At 42.4% G+C, this 18881-nt stretch overlaps 1 long non-coding RNA gene across 1 annotated transcript in view; it reads left to right on the forward strand.

The window, feature by feature from the left end:
- The first annotated feature begins 369 nt into the window (after window positions 1-369).
- The window catches only part of LOC142804131 (uncharacterized), a 68661-nt gene continuing 50149 nt past the window's right edge, over window positions 370-18881 (forward strand). Inside the window, exon 1 of the long non-coding RNA XR_012894471.1 lies at window positions 370-591. This is a non-coding gene — a long non-coding RNA (uncharacterized LOC142804131). The remainder of the gene's footprint in view (window positions 592-18881) is intronic.

Here is an 18881-nt window from a genome sequence, read left to right on the forward strand (position 1 = left end):
CCAATCAAATGCAGAATCTCTGCTTAGAAGTTGAGCACTTCGCAAGAAAAATAAAGACATTTGAAAAAAGCTGGCTTAGAAGCTTTCTTGCGTAATTTACTAACCCAGCCAAAAGTTGTAAAGCTCCAGTACCAAGAAACATGTCCTTCGAGATTGCAGTCTAAAAAACGCTTGGTGCGACCGGGATAACGCGTGTAAAAGGCAATTACAAAACAACGCTCTTTTTACATACAAAGTGGCATAGGGGTGAACGCATCTTCGTTTTTCAAAGCAGTCTTTTTTGATATTCTATAAAATACCCTTTGATATAACCTTCGAGATTTGTTTCGCATACCTGGCACCACAAAAAACGTGGCGCGTTCGAGAAACTCAGGTGGAGAAACTAGAGTTCGCGCGGATACAGAACATACCATTTGGCGCGGATTTCGGCACGTGATGCGGTGTGTGTTTCGGCCAGCCGCTCGTCTTGTGTTTGTCTCTCGTCGCCGGTGCATTGTTCTGGCGAAAGAACAATCGCTGGCTCAAGAAACGCTGTCGAAGACCGCACCTTCTGTCACTTTCTGAGGACCAGCGATGCTGCAGCGATACAAGGTAAACTGTGTCAACTTTTTCTTGTCGGTATCATAACCAGTTTCATAGTTGTTTGCATTATGCATAACATGCGCTTCAGTGATTGATACGCCATTGTGCAACGCACCGCAGGGTTCGAACAGCTCGCCGTACTTTGGATAACAAAGGACATCACACGTACTAAAGTTAAAGAACGCGGCGCGTTGTTGCCTCGTCTCTAATATATTCGGGGAAGCGAGGTCCAATAGCCGGAGATGCGCAGGACAGGTGACTCGCTCCCTAAGAGTAAGAGGGGATGTTTCTCTACCCGACCAATCCCCATTGGTTATCGGTGTTAAAGCCTTTGTCGACCCTTATGTGGACCTTGGAGAGTTGAAGTTTGCTCAAAACACCTGAATACTCAACGTAAGCATTGTCGGAAGCATGCCCACCAAAGCAGTCGCCTACGAAGGCATTGTTTGAAGTGAACGACAGCGTGTAAAACTAGGACGATAAAATAACGAACGAGAACACGAGCACTGACTGACAATGTAGTTTTTTTTTTTCCTTTATTGCACGAATGCAATATATGGAAACGAAAACGGGCTGCCCCGCATGGGCGACATTACGCAATCATATTTAAGCAAAGATGATGAATGTCACTTGCATTCATATTTGTAGCGCAAAACGGGAAGAAACGGGGACACACAAAAGTAACACATAAACAGGACGGGCGCTAGACATCAACTTATGTTTCATTGAAAAATCCAAAACCGCCGCACATTAGCGCATGCACACAATCGCACTCGGAGGTGCTTTATGTTTGTCACTTCACATGTTACCACCCTGCATGCAGAAGATTTAATCTTAAATACTCAATTTAATCTCTTTTTTGGATAAGGCAACCGGTGCCACACTGACACTTTCCTTCATTCTCGCTGATACCGAATGCTTCTATAATCTCTAGCGTTGGCTTATGCTTCCTTTTTCCAAGCACACATGTATTGGCGAAATCAGGAGTACAACCCCACCTGCGGCAATGATCCGCCAAATGACCCCCTGCTGCCTTCAGGTCAACTATTGAACAGTGCTCTCGTAATCTGTCATTGACAGCGCCCGCTTTGTCCTATGTAGCAGCTGCCACACGAAAGGGGTGTCTTGTACATGACACCCATCTCTCAAGGCAAGAGCAGTGTCGCATACTTTTTGTGGATGCAGTTTTACCTTTTTGACCATTCACCACCGGGCGCATGCGGGCCAACTTCTCTGGGGCAGAGAGTACCACCGGCACACCGCATTTTGCTGCCACCTTCTTTAGCTGGTGGGAGAAGTGGTGGATGTGTGGCAAGGCTATAGGCCTCGCCCTTGGCTTGCCAGAGGACCTTGCATAAGCACCCCCTCCAGTCCTCGCCTAATTTAGGAGGGTCTCAGCCACGGAACTGATCAGTTCCCATACTGCCCGCCCACTTGAGGTGGTCTACTTGATGTTGTAAACTTTGCCCAACAAGTGTTCACATATCTTTTCAAGAGCCAACCTAAAGCAGCCGACAGCCATTCCCCTTTTTATTGGTATTGAATGTGACAAATCATACCTGACAATTTTCTTTTTTTGAGCGTCGTTTGTAGCTCCAGCATACGTGGTCCTCACTCAGCTCAAAACACATTGAGCAAGTGTATATACTCCCCCCTTCCGGTAAAATATAAGTGAACTTCAAATCTTTTGAACATGCGCTAAACACATTCAAAATACTTCGGACACAATCTTCTCCTGCTAGAGGATCCACCCCCCTTATTACCACCAGATAATCATCAACATATTTAAAAATTACGGCTACGGGAGCCTGGTCAATGTGCACTGCTATGTATCCATCACAATCAGCTAAAAAGAATGTATTTAAAATTGCAGCTATACTCGACCCAATACAAACTCCCTCCCTCCTTATAAAAAACTGGTCGTTAAAAGAGACAAATGTATGCGCAAGATAAAAAGATAGTAATTCTAAAATGCTCTAGGTGGATAGCCCAGAGGAGCTATGAAAGCTCAAACAATCCGACTCCTTGATGGCATCTCTAACCACTCAAAGAATTTCTCGCTAAGGAATAAAATAAAAAAGATCGTCGGCATCAACAGAAAAAGTGGAAACCGACTCCGAAACACTTCCTTATTTCCGGAAAATTCAATCACTTCATCAGAGTTCTTTACCAAAAAGGGACAGACAGATGTCTTCAGAACAGACAAATGTCGCTGGAGAAATTTAGAAATCTCAACCTGCCACGTGCCCTTCTCAGTGATAAATGAGCAGAAGGGAACACCAACTTTATGAGTTCGTGCCTTAAAAAAAATCTCAAGCAACCCTTTTTTAGCGGCAGTTACACTCTTTCGAAGGCAACAAAAATTTAACCTATCGCATTGTGCTAACACTTGTCTCTTAGCCTTTGCAGAAACCCCATTTGCAACTTTAAAATTCTTCGTCATTGCTTTTTGTTCTTTTTCGTCGTACAGCGACATAAATTCAATTACGAACGCTCCCTCTTTGTCCCCTATCAACAGAGCAAGATTATTCTCTCCCAAGTAGTCAACACACGTACGCACCTGAAGCTGCTTTTTGTTCTTCCTTCAGGCCTAGAATGGGTGGATAACAAAACGGCACGTCGTCTGCTACGGTACTTCCCGTTCGAGGCCCATCCCTTCGCTGCTTCAAGGTGCCTGCTGAGCAGTGTTGTCGGGGTGGAAACACGTGCCATTCTGTGACACTTTTGCTGCCGCTTGTTCAATGATTATGTTTTTCAATTCTTTTTTGCAAATGGATAGATATTTCTCGCATTTCAGGGAACGAAGCGAAACGGGGACATGGGCAAAAACAAGCAACGTTGAGAGAAGGGTTTTCAACACAGCGTGCAGTTATGCTTTGAAAGACGCAGTAACCTTTCGCAGAATCACCTCGATTTATTATTTTCGAGCGCATACACTTACCGAGACCACTTCAATATCACTCACACATATGTTCACATGCTATCATATGTCAAAATACGTATGGTGTCTATATAAGTACGCCCACTTTGCGCGATCATGTGTGCGAATTTAGTATATTTCGATTGTATAATTTGCATTGCTTACTGTTTGTCAAATTTATTGAAATGAGTGAGTGTGTAAACAGTCAACACAACAAAATGGGCACTCAAATAATAATATCGTGAGACGTTAAAACGATCAAAGTCGCTTTTGAAGCAACAAGTAGCATAGTATGGCGTCTCTGTCATGGCAGACTTGCAAGCGTGATGTGCTGATAGGTCATGTTATACCCAGACTCATAGTCTTAAAGGGGCCGTGCAACACTTTTTGTATATGGTCAGAAAAGGCTCCCGATCGGTAGTGGGGGCTCCCGACAACACGCAAGCCAAATATTGTAGCCCAGTACACGGCCTGGAATTCACAATAAACTATCGAAGTCAGCTAAAAATTGCTTTCTCTTCTCTCAAAATCGCGTTATATGCCCAAAAATCTCACGTCAATGACCTATCTATCAGCCATTGGCTGATTTGAACATAGCGCGCTCACTCGTTACAGCAATCCCCGCGGAAGGCCACTACTTGTTCACGCAAGCGCAACCGCACTGAAGAAGTCGCGCATTCGAAGAAAAAAGAAAAGTGCTCAAGGTCAGGAGGCTTACGTGAAGTATATTCATTATACCTGCCATCCCACCCTGCTTAGCTTCCAGCGCTTTCGTCGGGACGAGAGAAGAGAAAATGCGATCGCAGCTTGCGACAAACCTTTGTAACTCCTCTCGCACTGGATGGATTCCTAAAATTTTTGTTGAGTTGAATTCGTGAGGCGATAAACTCTTCCAGTAAATTTATTCCGTAATTACTTGAAAAAGTCTTTCAGGGCCCCTTTAATTAAACACTATCTTGCACAACTGTACGCTGAGTGCGGATAATTTTGCATGCATTGAAAAATATTGTTCGAGCGTGTGAGGGATGACACTTCATTTAAAGAGATATTTGGAGGCGTAAAAAAAAAAGCCAGAAAACTACAAGCTTGTTTCATTTGAAGCGTTCGAAACACATTACTACAGCCATTCACTACATCGAGCCCGGAATGGTATTTTTGGGACCCAAAAATTGATGAATCATTTTACGGGTACGTGAGCAACATGAAAACAAGTGAACAAATGTTTCGCGATCCCACGATGTGCAGAAATTTTTTGTATGTGATAAAAGATGCGCAATATAACCTTCGCTACAAAACAGCAAGCATGTGTCCATTAGTGAAAGCCAGTTCACTGAAAAAATCACCGCTCGCTTGATTATAACCATCCTGTAGTAATTGTATTTGTTATTCAATCATGCTGCATACCACTCCAAAGTATTATGCAGCAGTTTGCAAGAAAAGGGCACCATGAGTGCAAGGTGGAACACGCGAAACAAACGCCACCACTGGCAAGAATGCTTGCGCGGCATCACGGCGCCTCGAACCGGAAGCCGGTGCAGACTAGCACTATGGCCCACAATTCATTGTGTGAGCCACGATTTTGCTAGCCTCCTATTCAAACGATCCACGCCGTCGGCTATACATGTCGCCTTATTTTGCTCATTTGCACTAACTGCTACCTTCCTGATTAGTGAAAGCATTTCTACAGGGGATTCTTTAGGCTCACTCGTGAAATTGGACTATATTTGAGTACATATTCCACATCCTGAGGGAGTGATTCTACATCAAGGTATTCTACTTTTTCCGTGATTGTCCTTTCTTTCTGGCGCAACCTTTTCCACGCATATAACACCGGCAAGTACGCCTTCCACAAAACTTCAGCACCGCAGGCAGCTTGGTGAAATAAAACAGCAAATGCCACCTCACTTTCACGTCCACAAGTACCGTTTGCAGAAACGCACACGCATAAGCACACTTGAGAAAAGCCTGACCTGTCATCATAGTTCTGAGTTCAACATCTATATGAATGCAAGTGAACGAAACCAACTAGCCCGCATTGCGGCCTTGACTGATGAATGTCGCTTGTGTCTGCGTTGCAGCACAAGCAAACACAGGAAACCATCAATATTTAGAGTATGTTCACAAATGGTCTAAATATCCAATATTTATTGCGCTTATTCAGTGGATATTGAGTGGACACCTCTTTTCAGATAATAAAAGTGGATATTCATAAAATATTCGTAAACAGATATACCAAAGCGAGTTCAACCGAAGGTCGTGAGATTGAATCCTGGCCGCAATGGCTGCATTTTCGATCGAGGCAGAAATGCATTAGGCTCGTGTACTTATGAGTTAAGTGCATTTTAAAGAACCTCAGGTGGTGGAAATTTCAGGAGCGCTCCACTACGGCGTCTCTCATAATCACATAGTGGTTTTGGGACGGTCAAACCCAACAATTTTACGGATGTTAAAACCCAACCCCAGCTATTTCATTTGCTCTTTCTATCCCCACTAAGCAAAAAATAAAACTAACAAAGCGCATTAGGATTTATAACAGAGCTAGTTTCGATGCGATTGACGCTGAGATGATCCATTATTTCGACTCTTCATTATGGGTTTGCCAAATCGAAGCTTAATGTCAAATTGGAACTTTTTTCTGAGTAAAATTCATGAACAAAGGGAGAATCATATTTTATTGCGTAATATTTCATGTCGTTCTGCCTCACAATGGTTCACCAAAAATCTAAAAACATTGTCTAATAAAAAAAAAGCAACTCTACCGCCTTGCAAAGAATTCGTCATCAGGCACCCGGTGAAATGACTATGAAGCAGCAAACATCGCCTATGTAACAGCCCTCAAACAAGTGAAAGCTAACTTCCAGCAGCATATTTTACCATCCATGTTAAGTGACAACCCAAGAAAGTTTTGGCGCGTCATTCATCCTAGCCATAACAGCATGTTGCATTTAATTGATAATAATGGCATGCCTATTGCCGAATGTGATTGCGCCAAAATATTAAACTTCTTCTACAACAACTTCACAAGGTATATTGACAAGACACCTACTTATCAACCCAGTTACAACTACTTAACCATGGATCATATCATCATTTCGCCCTCTGGTATCTATAAGCCTATTGATTCACTAAGGACATCATCAAGTCCTAGATCAGACTCAGTTACTCCTAAATTTTTAAAAAGCACCAGTGCCATTTCGTCATTGTTTCTTGCACAGATTTTTCAACAATCCATCGATAACGGTGCTCTCCCGCACGACCGGCAGATTGGGAATGTGGTTCCGATACGCAAGTTTGGTAGTAAAAGTTAACCCTCAAACTACCGCCCCATATCATTAACCAGTATTCCTTGCAAATTACTGGAGCACATTATTTACACTAACGTCGCCTCATTTTTGGAAGCACATTCTTTCTTTTCAGACGCGCAACGTGGTTTCCTGAAAAACCAATCTGGCAAAACACAGTTGGCATCCTTCATTCACCAACTTCATGTTACTTTAGATCGTAGGTCACTGATTCTATTTTTCTCTAAGGCTTTCAGCAAAGTAAATAATAAATTACTGCTCTTAAAGCTCTAACAACTAAACCTTGATAATAACGTCATCAGATCGATAGAACATTGCCTACTTAACCACATGCAGTTTGTAACTGCCAAGGGGTGTTAGTTTTTATCTCGCGCTAATCACTCTGGAGTATCACAGGGTTTCGTCTTAGGACCCCTTTTATTTCTATTTTACAATAATGATTTGTCTGTATGTGTTTCTTCTAACATAAAGCTGTTTGCAGATGACGGCATTGTGCTTCGCGAAATTAACAGCCTAAATGATGTCACTGTCCTTCAAAATGACATTTACTCGATCTTTAACTGGTGCATGACGTGGCAAATGGAACTAAATATTTCCAAATGCTAGGTATTGCAAATTTCCCGAATATCATCTTCTCCTGCTACTTATTCACTTAACAGCATCCCACTATATTTAGTCACCTCTTACCACTATCTAGGCGTGCACATCACCATTTGTTTAAGCTGGTCATGCCATATCCGCTTCATTATCAATAATTCAAACCTCATGCTTGGGTACATTCGTCACAACTTCTCTTCTGCACCTGTCTCACTTAAACTAATGTACAAGACGCTGATTCGTAGCAAGATAGAATACGCCGCTGCAGGATGAGATCCGAGTGCAATAAATTTAATCAATGCTCTTGGACTAATCCAAAACAATTCTGTTCGCTTCATTCTTCACAACTACAGTCATCATGCTAGCATTTCTGCCATGAAAATGGAAAGTTCATTTGAACTGCTGTCTCTTGCCTCTCGTCGTATGCTCTTCCACCTCTGTCTATTTCACAAAATTTGTCATTGTATTTTAACTCTTCGATAGGCACTTGTTATTTAGCCTTCTTACGTATCATCTAGAATTGATCATCCTAATAAAGTTGGTGTTATGTCATGTCTAATCAAAACATGCAGCGATTTATTTATTCCCAGAACTTCGGTAGACTGGAACCACCTTCTTGGAACGGTAACCATCTTGACTGATCATCACTTGTTTCGTTCTGCTCTAACAAGCATTGTATAAATGCCCACACTTACTTAATTGTTCTGTTTGTACGCCATGCTTATATATTGTTTTTTTATTCATGTTTTTATCATTAGCTAACATTGTATCAGTGAAAAATTTGTTTTACCCCCCTTCATAATGTCTTTGGCCCCGAACTTATTGTGAAATAAAATAAATAAATAGTTATAAGCATCAAGAAGCTCGTGATATGTTGTGTATAGAAATAACAGTAGTGTGTAGCTTTTTCCGTATATGTGCATACAACAATGCAATGCTTTCTTTTTAAATAGGCTGCATTTTCATGACAATAACCTGACCTGTGCATAGACTACATGTATATGCATGATTTTGTATTCACCTCGGCCACTGCAACATCATGAAATTGTATGCAAGTTGTGCAATCAAATTTCAGATTAGTAGCTGTAAGAAACATTATGATTGTGTGTATTTATCCCTAAAAATAATTTCAAATAGAGACTGTGATTTCAATAACAATTTTTACATGTACTCATTTTGGAACAGCGGTGCTACACGTAATTTGGCCATGTATGCTTTTTCAAGACAGCAAGCAGCAATGAGCTCGCATATTCTCATGCATATAAAATGAACTTTACACAAAAGAAAGTGAAGTCTTAACAAAGCTTCATTACAGTTCCACTTGTCGTCGTTTAAGATAACTCTTGCAAATGCTTGTCTTTGCAAAGCAGTGTTCTCACTGAATTCTAGAAGCGCCTGCTTGCACCCCAGCACGATGCATATTAGGTACATTTGCGATGCCAAAGCATCCTGCTGGTTGGCCAGTGTACATTTTCAAGCATACTTTTTTTGCAACTTACTACAATTTTGAAATGTATAAATATGTGGAGCAGTATAATATAGTTTTACAAAAAGCAGCAGCTGCATTATCAAAGAATGTCAGGCCTGCATGAAACATGCAGGACAGTCAGAGCAAAAGTGGGTGTAATAGCCTTTTTAGAGCACACTGCGACTCTGTTGGCTTGGGGCGACTATAGTGCAACTGCAGCAGGAACCTACACATATGCCATAAATCATCACTTTGTAAGGTAGGGAAGAACCCACGAAGCCATCATTTATTGTTCTGTGGAAAATTCTGAGGCACTACATAAATTTTGTAGATGTTTGCAAACATTACACGTGTAACAAAAGAATAACAACGAACTTATTGTGTCCGAAAGGGAAGACAGAAGCCTTTCTAGGATTATTGATTGGCCAGAATCTTGTATTGGAGAGTTGTGACACATCTACAACGCCAAGTCTGGATGATTGAACGGGTCCCATTAAAAGGTTCTCGTTCATGAGAAATTCCCGTCCTATCACAACTGGGGGACTGTCTCCTCATTGAAAGCAAAGTTAGAGGCCAGAATCACGTGCTCATTAATAAAATACAACAGTTGTTGGGACTGTTGCAACTCAGGTAGAAAGTTCTGCATTTGAGGTGTGAATACTCGGGTGGTCTGTACTCTGAAGGCAACAAACTTCTGTTATGTGCCCTCCAAAGGTGAACTCGTTAGGAACACTGCGCCTCTGAGACTGTGCGTGTACACGTACTTTCTCAGCCATTCTGCAGTAGAGCCGTTCCAACAAAGCTCGTGGCTTGCTAAGCTCTTTTTTTTTATCTGTTGTAGACAGTTTTCAAATGGTAATGCACTGAAATTTCAAGGCAACCAAAATAGGAGACATCGTCTTTAAGGCAGAGTAGACAGTGCACATTGAAGGAGAGGTTTTTCTGACCATATTGTTCAGCGAAACGACTCGCAAAACATTTAAGCAGGAGCTGCGCATAAGATGCTTGTTGTACGTGAAGATTCTTGTTGAGGAGCACCGTGACTGTGCAGAAGAAGGTAATAAAGTTTAAGTACAGTTTACTTGGCAAAATCTCGCGAAGAAGAACAGGTCCTGTGTAGAAGAGAAAAAGGAGGAGCTCAGTAGCCTTCCACCTGTGGAACTCGGCTAGTGCCCTGCCTTTGCGTACAAATTCTGCAGGCACATACTTGCTGGCTTTCATAGTCTTTTTGGACAATTCCTTTCGGGAAGTGGGTCCGATGCGAGCTGAGAATGCCCCAGACAGCCACAGGTGGATCGATATCCGAACAACACCCAAATAAACAAGATGCATATAGCCAAAAGGGATATCCTTGACTGCATCAATCGGCAACCTGAATAAATATGACAGAGCGGGATGGTGATCATCATCTGCTTGGCTCCTGAAGGAAAAATCCGTTCTCATTGCAGAAGCCACTGAGGTTAGAGTGGCCCTTGCATTTATGTGCATGCCTTCTGCAGTACAACACGGGCAACTGGAGTAGCCTGTGCGTGATTTTGTCATCATGATGAAACTCTTGCAAGTGCATCACAAAAAAAACTGTGAATCTGCACACAGTACTTTAAACTGTTGAAGGTAATGCTATTTTGTATAATTAAAAAAGCTGATCCACAAACTTGACAAGAAATTCATTTGCATCTGATGGGTTCGAATCACCTGCAAACACTCCTACAGGAAATTAGTTTAGTTCTTTGCAGTTTGTAACCAAGCACAATATAGGTCAAATATGAGCACGCAGGCCCCTGGACACTGGAAGGCCATCGATATTGAAGTATAATAATATTGTTGTGGGCACATTAAGTACAGTTTTGAGAGCTTGCTCTAAACTTCGCAATAAGCCATAATGGCAGCATTTCCCACAACCCATTCAAATATTGTAGCGCCAGGTAGCTTAGGAGTTTTCAAGAATGTTCGGGCATCCCTTGGCAATTCACTGAACTGGTTGTTTCTTCAATGAGGTGATAGGACACTGCCCAGCTATTATGACTGTTGACAATGCCGCTATCAGAACTGTCTGTTTTGCCAGCAATGCTAGTCACTCTGCTGGTAGCACTGCTGCCAGCAGCGCTCACTAGAAGGGCTAGTAGTACATGAATAAGTATTGGATCACATTGGCGGCTAGCACCTTTTTTGTCGCCAGTCGCCATTTGCGACTGGCGACCAAAAAGTAATTGATGTGTTCCGTCAGAGGCTGCATGTGAGAAATAAAAAGTCTCATACCCGAGGAATAGTGTCCTGATTTTTTTATTCGCAAGAAGTCTGGAGGGCGGTGGTGATATGCTGATCAGGTGATCGCTGCCAGCTGAGTGAGTGAAGCCCACTGATCTCCACTAGGTTTGCTGGATGGCTCTTCTCTGTTCTCGCGGGTAGGCGCGCGCACGGTCACCGGCTTTTCCCGGAAGTCGGTCATCTGCTGCGCTTGTCAACCACTCTTTAGCATTTATTTTGGCTTGTACTTCGCATCTTATAGAATTTTTCGCGGCGTAATATTCTTTCATACCACAAATAATATGCTACATAAACATGTGATGCAAATATGAAGTTGAATTCAGAAGAGAAACGGAAAAAAATGTCTTTTATGTTGTGGTTTTAGCGGATAAGGCTCAGCTCGAATAAAATTACGCTGGTGAGAAGACAGTGTGACCCGTGTAAACACATCTGTAATGCAATAAATGAAGTCGTAAAATCACATAGTCGACAATTATCTAGCACGCACAAAAAGACGATAGCGACTTCAATATCAATGTCTGTTGTTCAAAAAATCCCTGCCTAATTTGGATCTTCCATGCGACTGGAAGTACGCGAAAATCACGCCAATCGCTAAAGCAAGCGAGTCATCAATTCTGTCATTATACAGACCGATTTCCTTATTATGCACATGTGTGAAAGTACTAGAGCACATAATTTTTAACATATATCTAGTTTTCTTGAAAAAAGTTTTTTTAATTTATTCCTTATAGCATGACTTTCGCTGTGGTCACTCTACAGTCACCCAGCTCATCGAAACTGTCCATAACTTAGCAGCGACCCTAAACAGACATAATTAGGTTGACATTATATTCGGAAAAGCATTTGACCGAGTCTCCCATTGAAAGTTATTATTGAAGTTATAACCCATTCTCAAAAGAAATCACAGTACCAGCTTGGATAGAAGCCTATCTATCATGTAGCCGGCAAGTCCTGGCCATTGATAACGAAACTTTGCGTGCCATTCCAGTCCTTTCAGGAATCCCGCAAGGCTCCGTTCTTGGTACTTTATTTTTTCTCTGATACATCAATGACATCGTTCAGAACATACCCATTAAAATAAGGCTCGTTGCTGATGATTGTATTATATACCACGAAATTATCACACCTTATGACCAGGTTACACTAAGTAAATATTTTGACCTAATTGAAACATGGTACACAGACTGGAAAATGACCATCAACAAAAAGGAAACTTTCGCAATGACAGTTGGTCGCAAAAAGCACCTTATAACGTTTTCTTACTGTTTTGATAATAAACCTCTTGCAGTACCGTGGGATTGGGCGTGTTGGTATAACATCATAAAGGTTGCTTACCAGCACAAACGACAGGGCAGGGGGGGACAGGAGAAGAGACGAGACAGAGCGCTGAACTCGGCTAGTGGTAACTGCGATCATGTTGACGACAACATGAGGCTGGAGCGAAGAAGTCAGGAAAGGGCCCGTTATATTATAGTTTGAGTTTCATTTCTAATACAACGGGCCCTTTCCTGACTGGGAAGAGATAGCTGGGAAGAGAAAGAACAGCTAAGGGAGGAGAGGCCGATGGTATACGGTTTTGTAGAAACACATCTAAGGGACATGGAACAATCTCCTAACAATCCGGACTACGTGTGGGAATATTGTAATGGAACAGAAGGCAGCAGAAAGGGGGCGGGTATTGGAGCATTCATTCATAAAATTACAGACTGGCAAAGGGTCAAGCAGGAGTGCAAGGAAGATTTATGGTTAAAAGGGAAAGTGGCAGGGCAAATGACTTTCCTTGGTTTCGTGTACTTGTGGACGGAGCAAAGGCCAGTGAGGAAAACCAGGCAATGGTAGAGTGTATATCAAAGGATATTGAGGAATTAGGAGGAGAGTGCGAGATAATTATACTAGAAGATATGAATGCGCACTTAGAAAATATAGATGAATATACCGACCCGACAGGTAAAATGATCATGGATATGTGTGAAAGGCATGATTTGATCATTTGCAGCAATACAGAGAAGTGTGAAGGGCAAATAACATGGAGGTAGGAAGGCTGCAGTCGACGATAGATTGTGCACTGATGTCACATAGGCTGTATGATAAGCTCAGGGGAATGCACATAGATGAAGGTGGCTCCAGAAATCTCGGTAGTGATCACAAACGTATCAAGCTAAGTTTTGGAAGAGCAGTGAAAGTGGGAAGGCGACAAGATGAGCAACTACAACAAAATTTTTATTCAGAAAGGCAAATTGACATAGCTACTAAACAAATCGAGAAAGTAATCACTGAGGATAATAAAACAGTGTGGAGACACACGAATCTGATTAGACTGTTGGAGCTAGAGCTTGCTAAGGCATGTGACAAGTCACCCCATAAAAGAAGACACTCACCCAAAAGTTGGTGGGATGAGGAAGTTAAGAGAGCCATAGCAAAACGTCAGGAAGCCTCTTGGGAACACAGACATGCTAAGCAGCAAGGTGAACCGACAAATGATATTGACAGAAAATGGGAAATCTTTCTAAGCTGTAAAAGGGATGCATCCCTTCTGATCAATGAAAAGATTTGAAGAAAGGGAGCTCAGTGGCTGGCAGAAGTACATAAAAAGATAGAAAGGCAGCTGCGACATTTTGAAACCATCTTAATTCCCTAAGAAATGAGACGAGCCTACACCAGAGGTTTATAACTACAGCTCAAGGTGCTAGGCTAGAAGGGGACGAAGCTATTGAGTATATAAGAACAAAGGTGACAGAAAAATTTCAACAAAGAAGTGCTTTATGCACCACAATAGACAATGATGTATCAAGTGGTGCAATGGCTCCCTTTTCACAATGAGAGTGGGAAAGAGCTGAGAAGAGGGTTCCTAGTAGTACATAAACAGGACCACATGGCATTCCAATTATGCTGATAAAGACATTAGGTCCGAAGTCTAAGCAGGCTTTGAGAGAGGCCGTGAGCAAAATAATAATCGATAGTGAAGTCCCCGATAGATGGAAACTTAGCAAGATGAGCATGATCTATAAAGGAAAGGGGGACAAAGTTCACATAAACAACTACCGTCCTATAACAGTGACATCAGTGGTCTAGAGGCTGGAGATGCAGATTATAAAGGAAAGACTGCAGGCATCGATAGAGGATAAAGGATGGCTGGAGGAACTGCAGAATGGGTTTCGGAAACACAGGTGGTTAGAAGACAATCTGTTCTTACTGACGCAGTGCATCGAAATAGCAGAAAAGGAACACAGGCCCCTGTGGCTAGCATGTTTCGATATCAGGGGAGCGTACGATAGCGTGGTCCAAAAGAAATTGTGGGGAATACTGAAGACGCTAGGCGTGGAAGATGGACTCACTAATCTTTTAAAGGATATCTGTGAAGGTAACAAGGTAGTTATAAAGTGGGAAAAACAGGTATCCAAGCCTGCAAAGGTAAAACGGGAGCTTAGGCAGGGATGTCCTCTGTCACTCTTATTCATGATGTACCTACAAGGATTAGAGGCCAAATTAGAGGGAAGTGGACTGGGCTTTAACCTCTCTTTCGTCAAACAAGGAAAACGCATTGAACAGGCACTACTAGCATTGATGTACGCAGATGATATAGTGCCAATGGCTGACAACAAGGAAGATTTGAAGAGATTGATGGACATCTGCGGTAATGAGGGAGATAGGTCAGATTTCAGATTCAGTAAGGAAAAATTTTTTAATGACAATAAAGGTAGTAAGCTTAGAATACAGGAGGTCATGCCAGAGATAACAGATAAATACAAATATCTGGGAGTATGGATAAGCAATGGCGCCGAGTACCCAAGGGAACACGAAATATACGTGACGACGAAAGGTAACAGGAATTCAGCGGTAATGAAAAACAGGGCACTGTGGAATTACAATAGGTATGATGTTGTGAGAGGAATATGGAAAGGGGTCATAGTTCCTACACTGACGTTCGGCAATGCGGTCTTGTGCATGAGACAAGAAGTTCAAGCAAGATTATAAATCAAGCAACGTGGAATAGGTAGGCTTGCCTTAGGAGCTCACGGGAATACACCAAATCAGAGATTACAAGGTGATATGGGATGGACATCATTTGAGGGCAGGGAAGCTAGTAGCAAGATAAAGTTTGAGAAGCGATTGAGAGAAATGGAGGAGGAGCGTTGGGCTAGGAAGGTATTCAGCTACTTGTACATGAAGAATGTCGATACAAAATGGAGGAAGCGAACCAGAAAATTGACTTGTAAATACTTAAAAAACAGCGGGGGGGCCAAACCAAAAAGAATTATCGGTTAAGAAGAAGGTGAAGGAAACTGAGACTGATATGTGGAGAATTGGCATGATTAAGAAGTCCGCACTAGAGATCTATTGAACTTTTAAGCAGGAAATCGACAAGGAAAGGATCTATGATAATACTCGGGGTAGTTCTCTACTCTTTGAGGCCAGGACAGAAGTATTGCAAACCAAGACATATCAGGCCAAATACGAAGGGGTAGACACGGTATGCAGTGCGTGTGGAGAGAAAGAGGAAAGTGCCGAACACTTGATAATGTTCTGTAAAGGGCTTCATCCTATAGTTCAGGATGATGGCACAGTTTTTCAAAGCACTGGGGTTTAGGAAACAGGGAAGGCAAAATAGACTTTAAGCGGGTAGACTTAACTAGAAGGAGGTTATCTGATTGGTTTGCTAAAGTCAAGGCACGAGTGAAAATGAACCCTTCACTGCAATGTACGAATCCTCAACCTCACTATTTAAAGGAAAAAAAAAATATATGTAGTTTTTGGTTCACTCAGTATCACGGCTTGGTGGCGCTAGCCACCGCCTGATCTGAAGGGTACAGCCATATCCATCCGTCCATCCATCCAGTGTAGATGACTCGTAGTCTCTGTGCTTACGCAGTGAGCATCCCAGAAAGCATAAATATCTTCGACGCAAATGTAGAAATGCACTATTATGTTCATTATGGGCAACTTTACCATCATCAGCAAGCATTACCGTGAGTATAAATGCATCATACAAGTAAACCTAACCGTATGAATGCGGATTGCGTATCGCGTTGTCTGTGCACGCGCTGCGTCATGTTCAAGATAAACTGATGGGCTAAACTCATACTTGTCCTTAAGGATATTAAGTCCTTGATACCCTAGAGCTTCGTAGGTGAATCCACAATGCTTGTAGCTGCCTTGCCGCTTTAGAAAGCTATAAGAAAGCGACCTGAGAGCACCACTTGATGGCTCTTTACTTTAGCAGCATTACGTTGCGAAGCCAAAACTGCGGGGTGGTTTCGCAGCCTCAAAGTTGCATTTTGACGAATATAAAATGTAAATGTGCTGCATACGTGTGCGTTAAAACACGGCCTTTTTCTCGCCGGCAGGTTTCCTGCCAGCACGTAGTCTCGACGGCCACGGTGAAGAATGGCATCTGATCAAAATCAATCCGTAGTCCTATATTACGGCATGCCTCCCATCTTCATTGCAGTTTTGCAGTAAAACCCGGAATGCAAGTGACAACAATTGTTACCTTGTTCTGGACATCAACTTTTATTTTGTTGGCATTCTCAAGATGTATATGTGCATAGGAAATGCCTAACAGCAATGAAAGAAAAATGGTACAGTCAGTCGAGCAGCTGCAAAAACACTATTCACAGTTTTAGAACTTTTCTCTATAAGAGCTTGTGGTGAAGTGCCTTCCTCACATCGTGTTTGTCATTCATACCCAGGGCGTAGTTGGTGAACACAGGCGTGAAACATTTCATGCAAACAAGCTCCAGAAAGGGCAAGCAGTGCTCAATGCAAACATGCTTGAAAATGTCTGTTTTCCATAGCAGAAACAACGTTGCTGACTGTTTTCTTCAGAGGCCTTGGCATTGCTCTGCGCTTGCTTAAAAAGAGTTCAGTGTATTTCTTTAGCACACACAAAACATTAACAAGCTCACTTCAAGGGTACAGTAGCCCACCTCTGTCTTGGTGCCGAATCAGACTGTCAATGGGGGCCGAGGACGCTGGCTTTGTGACAACTGAAATGCGGTGCTGCAAGCAATATTGTATGACACGGGCCACGAAGCCTCCCACCACAGCAAGTGCTGCAGTGTCCACAGTCAGAAGAAGCAAGCTTGCAGGCTTCTTAGGAGGTCTTCAAGAAGCTTCCTAGATTCTGCTGGAAACTGACTTGCTTGCACTTCTTTCTGTTTTCTTGTAACTTGAAGTGCATTTGAACCATGACTTGATGAATCCACTACGTTACTGGTCTTTGAAGCAGAAATTATGCCAGTTTTTGAGGCCTTTTCGACGCCAGACAAGACAGACTGAACGTCAGTCTGGTCATTACTTCCTGCTGACATTCTTATTCACTTGAAAAAGGATTCAATCGGGTCTGACAAGAATTTCCTCGTCAACACAAACTTGAAGGAGACTGCATCTAGTAGGGATCTGGTGCACTGAACATTAGACTTCGTAGTCAGCACAAGTGCATAAGTTTCCTTAGTGAGGAACGGCTTTGACTGGCAGTCACGTCTCAAATCTTCAAGGTATTCAAGGAAAGATGACATGAGCCACACAAGGCCCTCATCAGAAGGAGACTCGTACTGCTTGCAGTCTGGCATATTCCTGTGTATGTGTTGGACACAGTTACTCACGTCCATTAAGACAAACCATCGATGCACTGTGTCCATGAACTCAATTGTTGGGCTTGCATCAGCAAAGGTGATGTCAAACGTGTGTCCAGCTTGCTCCTGCAACAGTTTCAACACTGCTGTAACTTCAGGAGAGAAAACCTGAACAGCTTTGTGAACGTTCATGGCTTCAATACTTGATGGAAATACATGCTTCCGTGTGAGGAATCGTGCAGGTTGATTACACTCCCCTGTTGCATCTTGTACAGGCTCTTCACATGGGAGTATGTAACTTCACCGTTTTTTCCCATGTCTCGGGCCAGGAACTGCGACCTGATATTCTTTATCAGATGGCATTGAATAAAGGCAATGAAGAACTTTCGTTCGGGATCTTGGGGATGCTTTATAGAATGCTGCAGTTTCCCACTGCAAAGCATTTATAAATCAAGAACATTAATTTTGTGATTGTCCATCACAATGCGCATTACAATAAAGCCAGCTGTCTCCACTTCCTTTAGCACATATTTCATGAGCATGAACAGCTGCTGTCCACTGCAGTTCTTGGTGAAAAAAATACCCCACGGGTATTCGAATGCGCACAGAGAGTCCTGACAAAATAAAACACAGCAGTGAATTTGCTAGGACTGGTTCCCCTTTTGTTGGTGTTCCATAATCTTTACCCAAGTCTACCTCTACAACAAAGGCATCTCTCTGCTTGTTGTATTGCAGGCGTTGCCGTATTCTCATTTCGTCAACAACCAGAGAACAAAATTTCGCTTGCTGGGTGCTCAGATTTTCTAGTTCCTCTTTCAGGCGCTCTTTTACGAGACTTGTAAATCCCACTTCATTAGTAGTCACACCCATAAACCTGTGATGTGGTCCTGCTTGGAAGCTTCCAGAGATTTTCCCTTCTTATAAATTCATAGGCCTTTGTTGACAAATTCCTCAGCACAATGCAATTACGAACAGTAACCTCGGAGTAAGTAGGTCTGATTTTGTAGAATTTGTTCACCTGATCAACGAGGATGCAGGCCCCAATGTGCTTTTCTCACACAGATTCAACTACTTTGGCAAAAGCAGTCAAATTGCAATCTTCCTTTAATTGTTTCAGTTCTTCTTTATATTTGTCAGCTGTTTGACGAAGCTGTCGTATCTGCGCCGTT

The sequence above is a fragment of the Rhipicephalus microplus genome, chromosome 3 (genome assembly GCF_043290135.1).
Source record: "Rhipicephalus microplus isolate Deutch F79 chromosome 3, USDA_Rmic, whole genome shotgun sequence".
NCBI lineage: Eukaryota > Metazoa > Arthropoda > Arachnida > Ixodida > Ixodidae > Rhipicephalus > Rhipicephalus microplus.